This window comes from Columba livia, chromosome 29 (assembly GCF_036013475.1).
Source record: "Columba livia isolate bColLiv1 breed racing homer chromosome 29, bColLiv1.pat.W.v2, whole genome shotgun sequence".
Lineage (NCBI taxonomy): Eukaryota > Metazoa > Chordata > Aves > Columbiformes > Columbidae > Columba > Columba livia.
Window position 1 is genome coordinate 1,012,164 of NC_088630.1, and position 8,756 is coordinate 1,020,919.

Sequence of the window (8,756 nt, forward strand, 5' to 3'; positions counted from 1 at the left end):
AGGCGAAAACAAATGCTGGGAGAAGCCCAATAAGCTCCATAAAACTTTATAGGATTTCCTTTACACATGGGGAACAAGGGAACAATTTCCTGAACCTGCAAAACAAAAGTTCTCTTGCGGTAGCGGCTCCGGGCGGCCCGGGGGGGGCACAATTAACACAGCGGGCTCAAATGGGGCAGCGCCCAGGGCCGCGCTTTTCATCGGCATTATTTGATTTGATGGTCGGTTATTCGTGGATGGTGGGTTCTGCTTGTTTGGCAAGTGGAGAGCTGCAAAGATATTTAATTGTACCGTCTTTTAACAGTCAATGCATAAAAAAATCCTCCTTTTTTTAAATGCTTTTAGTTATTTTTCCTGTCGTTTCCCCGTCGGTTTGGAGTGAAATACTGCAAAGCCAAGGCTCGCCTCGTACATTGATTTGCTGCCCCACTCTGGGGCCTGGGGTGATCTCAAGGAGGGCTCTGGAGCGATTCCAATCATCTCTTTGCTCTTTGATTTTTGCCTTTTTCTCTCTTTATTCCACTTCTTTTCCTCCCCATGCTGTGTGAATCTATTCAGGCACAAAACCCTCTTGGCGTGTGCTGGCAATTGCTCGTTATTCCGTTCAATTTTCTCTTAAGCAACGTCTTCCCCTCCCTCTCACCGGGATTATTGCGGCGTCTCTGGGTTATTATTGTTTGTTCTGATTACATTTCGCACTCTAACAACACCTTTCCCCCCTCTGCTTTTTGGAAGCGGGAAGCTGTCAAAGCAGCTCGGGCTTGGCAAGGGTTAAACCAGCTCCGAGACCACGCGTGTTTTGTCTGCGAAAGTAGCACAAAACCCCCCCAAAACACCCCAAAACCCCCCACTTTACACTCCCAACTCGCACATTTCCACCCTGTGGAGCGGAGTGCGGCTACTTATGATTAATTATCGGCGCGGGGAGGGGGGGTCGGGGGGTTCTCTGTACCCCTCATCCCTCTCTTCTTTTTGGGGCGTTTTCCTCGGGATTGGTGGGTGTTTGGTGGGTGTTGTTGCTGGTGCTGTCTGGAAGAGATTCACCTCTTGATTTCCCCTCTCGGCTGCTCAAATCCCTTCCCAAAGCCTCCAGAAGGAAATATAAAAGGACTTACCTTGCCCCGTCATCCGTGTCAACCCCGTGAGAACTTAAAATGGCCCAAAAGAAAAACAACAAACAAACCAAAGTTCCATTTTTATAGATATAGGTACAGCTATAGATATCAATCCGGGACTTTTTGTTTGTTTGTTTTTTCCAAAAAATGCCACGCTCTTTTAGTTTCACCGAGAACATTAGCAGAAATACTCATGGCTTCTATGCGATTTTAGTAGTTTAAAACTTTTGAAGGTTATTTATGTGGATGGCCCTAAGCAAAAGCCCTGAATGGCTCTCAGGGAGCACGTGATGTCATTAAACTAAGTTTTATGGTTTGGGGGAGCTGACAAACCCACAATATATTTACATCATATATAATCTTAACTGTCCACCATCGCAGCTGCTCGAGCTGTTTAATGCTGGGACAGTGGGACAAGGCGCTTAGTGCGAGCGCGGCGGCCGGAGCAGCATCTTCCCTGTAAGTTTGCGTTCCTTTTCAACTCCTTTTCACTTCTCGCCTATTTTGAACCTCTCTAGGAACGGCGCGATGGGGTGAAAATCGCGCTCGCTGCGTGGGGGGGTGTGTTAAGGCCGGGGGGGGGGGCGGTTAAAGATGGAATGCGAGTTTTGCAAACACTAAGGAGCTTATCTGGAAGGAATCTCAGCTTCCCCCCCTTCCTCGCATCCCCAGGGCTGCTGGAGAAGAGATAAGGCCAAAGAAAGTCTATATATTACCGGTTCGGCTGGCAACCCCCCGCTTTCCCCATCAACCGCCCCCCCCCGGGGGTACAGCCTGAAGTTTCAACACAGTTTGGTGTGGGGATATATTTCGGGGCGGGGGGGGGGGGGGGGTGTTATTTGTGTTTGGGGAAAGTTGGGCTTTGCAAAGAGAGGAGGGGAAAGGAGTTAAAGAAAATATAAGGAATAAATGGGAATATTCCACAGAGCGCGGAGGAAGCAGCGGCGCTGGGAGGGGCCGGGGCAGGTGTGTGGAGGGAGGGGCGCTCCCGCGCGGCCACGACACCCGTGGGGGGCCCACGGTGGGGAGAATGCGCTCTGGGAAGTGGGTGGACCGGGCCCCCCACCCCCGTCTGACTCGCAGGGGATGTTTGGTGAAGCGTTGGGGGGTCACGCATGGGGGGGTCACTCGTGGGGCGGGAGCAGCAGCCAGGGCTGGAGGAGACCCCCGCGGGGACACCTTGAGGCGCAGGGATTCTCCCCACCCCCGGGGGCGGCCCGAGGTGTGTTGGGGGGAGACAAGGACGGGGTGCAACCCACTGGGAACCGGGCTGGGGGGGAGAGGTGACCTCACCCTCCCCTCCCCACCCCGGGGTGCCCCCCACGCGTCCCCCAAAAAACAACGGGGCACCCCCTCCCAGACAATGGCCAGGCCCCTATTGTTCTCTGGGGGGGAGATGCTCAGCTTTGTGACCCCTCACAAGGCCCCATCCCAGGGATTTATCCTGGGCGGGGGGGGGGCACACATTTTGTGTTCGAGAGCAGAGGCTGCAGGTTCCCACCATGACATGAATTGTCAGGAGGCGTGTCGTGTGTGTCCCCCCAAGAGTGCACACGCACCCCCACGCGTGCACGAGTGCACATGTGAACACGACCGTGTGCACGAACACGGGTGGCACGCGAGCGTGTGATACACACGCGTGTGCGTGCCCACGCCAGCACACGCGTGGACGTACAAACATGTGCACACGTGCTCAGGAGGGTGCATGCACGCCCCATCACCAGCGCACGGGCACACGAGAGGCCTCGCACACACACGAACACCCACACACCACGTGTGTCACCCCCTCCCCGTGGGTGCTACGGGGGCTCTGTGGGTGCTGGGGATGGGGTCTGTGGGTGCTAAACCTCTCCCAGCAGCTCCCTTGCAGGTTTAGGGTCCACCCTTTGCAGCCAGACGCCTCCTGCACCCCAAAAACCGCTGCCCCCCCCATGGGCACGACCTGGTGAAACACCCAGGGACCCCCAAGTCTTTTCCTTTCCAGAGCTCTGGTGGGGGGGGCTCAACCCCTCCAAAAAAGCAGGGAGCAGCCCCCTGGGACCTGTGGTCCTTTTGCGGGGAGGGGGATTTTAGGTCCCTTCTCCAAGTGCTTTATCCGGGGACCCTCATTTGGGGGTGTCTTGGGGGGCTGAGACCTCCTGGGGGGGGGGTGCGTTTCCCTGTCTCAGAGGGTCTTGGTGGTGTTGTAGCAATTTGGGGGTTGCTCTTCTATAGAGTCCCCCCCCACCAAGCCCTCGCTGCCCCCTTTTTGCACCCCCATTTTGACACCAACAAATGCAGAGGCGTATTTGGGGGGGGGGGGAGGGTGTGTGAGATTAATTAGGATCCCCCCCGCCCTGCCCCGGGCGGATCCGTCTACCTGGGCCCTACGCAAAAATAAGGCTCTATAGGGCTCTATCGGGCTCTATCGCTGGAGGGGGGGGGGGGGGGGCATACCCTGAGCTTGTCCCCTCCGAGGATATATCAAAAAACAGCATCAGAAATAACCAATAGTTTCTTTACACCCCACCCGAGCAGCGAGATGTCCCCACGGGTGGGGGACAAGGCCACTGTCCCCAACTCAGGGCTTTCCTGGGGGGGATCCCTGGGATGTTCCCCCCCACCCCTCCCCGGGATGGTGCGGTCCTGCCCCGGCCTATCTGGGTGCTGAGGGGTTGGAAAAGGGAACAAATGCTGAAAAATATAGTTATCCCATTTATTTCGCGGTCGTTAATAGTGGGAAAAGGTGCTAGGGGGAAAAAAGGTGCCAAAAATCGGGGGCGGGGGGGGGTTGGGAACATGTGGCGGGGTCCCTGGAGCCCTCTGACCCCTCCGCATCGTCACCCCAAACCCCACGGAAAGTCCTTGCGAGACTCGTTTCATAAAACGTGTTTGGGGACAACATGAAGTTGCTCAAAACCCGGGACTATCCAAAGGAGTGGGGGGGGCAGTACCCCCAGAGCGTGGGGGGGACTAAAGGGGATGTTGTCCCACGCGTGTCGAGGCCGGTTGGGGTAGAAACACGGGGGGAGAAACAAGAGGTTTTTCGCGTCCGATGTGAAACTCTTTCCCCTCCGACCTCTCGGTGACGGATGGAGGGGGAATCATTACAAATAAATAAGGGGTTGGAGCCGTTTCTTCCGGATATTTCGCATTTTCGCTTAAATCTGATTTAATTCGAGTTTAGATGCTGCTCGCGTTCCCTTGAGCGGCCGGAGGAGCTTCCAGTGTGAATTACGGCATTAAACCCGAAGGAAATGCGGTGGAAATGGGTGCAGCCCGATGTTTCCACCCCGTTATCTGTTGGTTTCATGTGTTTTTGCCGCTCTCGCCGAGGTGGGGAAGAGTTTCTGAGCCTCATCTCCCGTCCTCCCCCACCCTGGTCCCCAGCAGCCGCTGTCCCTGCACATCCCACTGATGGATTGAGTTTATTGATTTATTATCCGCTCCTCAAAGCGCGTTTCTATAAAATGATGTTTTGATCTGGGTTTTCCCGGTCAAGAGTTGAATCCCGACTTATCGATTTATATCCCCCCACCGCTTTTTTTTTATGTATTTTTATATATTTTTAAGCTGTTTATTCGCGATTTCCCTCTTGCCTGCCAGACACGACCCCTTTTCCCATTAGGGACTGCGAATATCCACCCTCCCCATCCACTTTCCCCGCTTTTAGGAAGGAAAAGGACTAAAGAAAATAAACACACCAATTACTTTCTCTCCGGTCACATCCTTTATATCTCTTTATCCCCACTCTTTTTTTAGCTGGAAAAAAGGCTCAAAGCAACATGGTTTATTAATAATAACCCCCACTATTATTACCGCCTGTACACAATTTATTCACCCTTTTCTTCCTATGTAGGCTGTGCCTATATGCAGATATATATTGTTATATTCTCCCCGCCATGCTGTGCGTGTATGGATATGTATACGTGCGGTCCATAGGTGCCTGGGAGGCTGCACACAGACACACACACTTATGTAAACAGACACGGAGATATTGAAATGTTTTCTTGGCACTTAGCGGATTCCTCTGATTCCCTCTCAGCACTAAAATAACCACCAGGGAAGGGAGAGCGGCTACTGTTGACCTCTGCTATTTATTCGCGTCCAGGGTAGGATTTTGGAGTTGTCTGGAGTTTGGGTGAGAGGAGCCTTAAAAAAAACCAACAACGAAAAGGAATTTTAGTGGTTTATTTCCTGTAGGTTCAGGGAAAATCAATAAATGCAACTCGGAGGGAGCCGGCGGTGGGTAATACTGATTGGTGTTGCGGTGGGGGCTGCGGGGACACCCCAAAGCCCCCGCGAACTGCTCTTCTGCCCAGATACACCTCGCTCCCTCCGCTCATTTCTGCCTCTTTTCTTCATTTTCTGCCTCTTTTCTTCCTCTTTTCTTCCTGTTTTCTCTTTCTTTCCTTCTTTCTTCATTCTCTCTCTTTCTCTCATTCATTCATTCTCTTTCTCTCTCTTTCTCTCCTCCTTCTTCTCCTTCTCCTTCTCCTTCTCCTTCTCCTTCTCCTTCTCCTTCTCCTTCTCCTTCTCCTTCTCCTTCTCCTTCTCCTTCTCCTTCTCCTTCTCCTTCTCCTTCTCCTTCTTCTTCTCCTCCTCCTCTTCCATTCTCTCTTCCCTTCCTTCTCTCTTCCCATCTCTCTCCTTTTCTCTCCATCTCTTAGTCTCTCCCCGTTCCTTTCTCATTCTCTCTTTCTATACATCTCCCCTTCCTTTCTTTCTGTCTTCTCCCTCACCCTCCACCTTTCCCCTCCGCCCAAACTCCCCTTTTCCACCCCAAACCGAAGGCACCTCCTCGGAATCCCACCCCCCCAAAGCAAAATCTGCCACCCGAGGGGGGGGGGTGGATTTTTTCCACCCCTATTTCTCCTCATTCACTCATTCCTGTGTCTATTTTTAAGGCCTTTCCCTCCTCACTATCAGCCCCCCCGACACTCCAGTGAATTCATCCCCGGTGTGGACCTCGGGGGGACTCACAACTTTAAGGGGGGGCACAGATTTAGGGGGGGAGTCACAGCTTCTCCAGAGCTCAAAACCTCCTCTCCTTTTGGGGGGTACCCCCGCCTCCCCCCGTTAGACGCCCCATTAGGGGGTTTGCAGGCTGAGCTTGATGAGTTTCTGTAATTAATAAGGAGCGTGCGACCCCCCCCGGATGCTGAGCGAGATTTTGGGGGAGCAACGAGGGGTTTCTCTGCTGGGGGGGTGTACTGAGCACCCCACTTTTCCCTTTCCCCCTTGTGGGGGGTGGTTCTTCTCCCTCTGGAACAAACGGGTGGGATTTGGGGGGGGCAAAAAGCCACCCCTTGGATCCGTGGGCTCATGGGTGTCCAGCCAAAGAAAAATCCCATTTCCCTGCTATTTTTCTTTCTCTCCAACACAGAATAAAACCTTTTGCATGTTGGAAAAGGGCGGGGGGGGGCGGAAATATTTACCTGCAGCCTCAAGCTGACACTTTACATCTGTGTCTACTCCTCTTCGGTACCTGTCTCTTGTCGGAATTAATTCTGTGGAATATTGTGGCGAGCTAGGTTTAAAAAATAGGCTGGAGCTGGAGCGGCCGGGTCATGTGTAAGGGGAGAAGTGGAGTATGAACAAGCCGATATTTTATGGGAAGCTTTCAGCGTGCTGCACTAACGCCTAATTCTTCACTTAAGCCCTAAACGCCATATTTCAAGTCGGATGTAGAGCTTAAAAAGAAGCTTTTTGGGGCAGGGGTTCCTCGCAGCGCCCCTCACCATGTTCTCTGGGCAACGGGCTGTTTTCCCCTTATTTATGCTTTTTTTCCCCAAAAAATAAATCAGGTCACCTTTCCCAGTTTTCTCAACAAACCTAAAGAACAGGGGACACGTTCAGTGTTTGGAAAAGGCGGTTTTCCCACCCCAAAAAAAATCCCTGGGCGGCCCAGGCCAGCGAGCTGGGATTTTATTTAATTTTATTTTGTTTTATTTCAAGGAAGCGACCGATTTCTTATCAGGTCGGGATTGATGCTGCCGGCCTCCTCCTCTATATCATCCCTTGTTCCTCTTGTTCCAGCCCCACTCCCTTTGCTCCCGGGGCCGTGAGTGATGGTTCCCACCGCTCCCCATGCCGCCGGAATCCTAATGGCCCCACCGAGCGGGGGGGGGACACACCCTTTCCCCCCATTTTACTAGCAGGGAATTTGATGGAGACCCCCTCAAACATCCAAATTTCACCCCAAAAGAGGCTTGCCCTTCCTTCCCCAGCCCGTGTTGCTGGAGGCCCCCGCGGAAGCCACGTAACGTTTTTATTAAAAGGTTTTGATGGATTCGCCTTGGGGATTAACTAAGATAATAGTTTATTGCACTGCGAAAGATTAAACTGAAAGTACCCTAGTGCAAAAAAATAAATAAACATTAAAGGGAACCGGGGAGCGCCTTTTCTTGCGTTAAATCCTCGTTTCCCACCCTAACAAGGCTCCCCCGGGCTCCAGGGTGTCCGCGCCGCCTTCCCTGGGCGTTATTATTATTATTGCAATTATTATTAAGATTTAAATACACCTCGGTGAAGCGGGTGCGGAGGGATATCCCTCGTCATCTCTCAGCCCTTTGGGGGTAGAATTATTCGTGGGAAAAGCCCCATTTCCCGGCCTGGCCGCGGAGGTGTCAGGGCGGGGGTTGCACGCATGGGCGCGGAGCTGCGCGGATCCGGGGGGTTTGTCGGGTTTAAAACCAGCGTGTTTACACATGGCGAGAGTCGAAACCACGAAAAGGCCATAAACCCGGGGCTTTAAATCATCCTGCCCTTCATCCCATCGCATCTGCAGCTGCTGAGATCTGCGTACCATGTGATGCTGGTTCCCCCCCCACCCCGTGTCGCTCCCCACGCGTGTCCTTCGCTCTCCATTCCTCCTCACCCCACTTCTCATTGACCCTCGTCCCCAGGAAGGGCCACCCGAGGTTTTTAACACCAGTGGGGTGTTGATCCGGGTTTCCAGCACCCTTCGAGGTGCGCGGCCGGGGGTTGGGTATCTCAGGGATGCGTTTGCTCGAAGCAAATAGGGTTTTATACACATTTTTCGCACTGTTTTTTTGCTTCCAAAGTGCTGGGTCGCGCCCCCCCGGGGCTGAGTTTTAATTGTAAAGGGATGAGCACAGCGTGGTAAAAACTGAGCTTCGCCTTTGCTTGGGAGGACTCAAAATGCACCGAAAAGAGGGACTTTTCGCTCATTTGATCCCCTTCCCACGCCATTTTTCGCCAGGCCGGGGGCTCCGCATCCCTGCAATGAAGGCTGGGCCGCCTCGGCCACGTCTCTGCAATAACAGCGGGTCAGGCCCCCTCCCTCCCCAAACTCCCCGCTATAAAACCCACAGTTGGCGCTGGGTTAAGTGTTTTTTTGGGGAAAAAACCCAAATATTTCATTTTTTATTCTCTTTCCCTACCCAGAAGCTTTTTTTCACCCCCTTCTCCCCAGCCTGAACATCGAGAAAGACTCAGCATTCTGGAGACTAAACGTGGATTTACAACCCGAGGCGGAGCTGGGGGAGGAGGCTGGGGGGGGGGGCGATGAGTGGAAATAACGTTAATTATTAATATTATCATCCCGGAGCAGGATTTCCACGGGCTGAGAGCAGTAAGTACCACTCAAGCAGCCGCTCTCTCCACCAAGAGGGCTCAGCCTCAAGTTTGTATATGTTT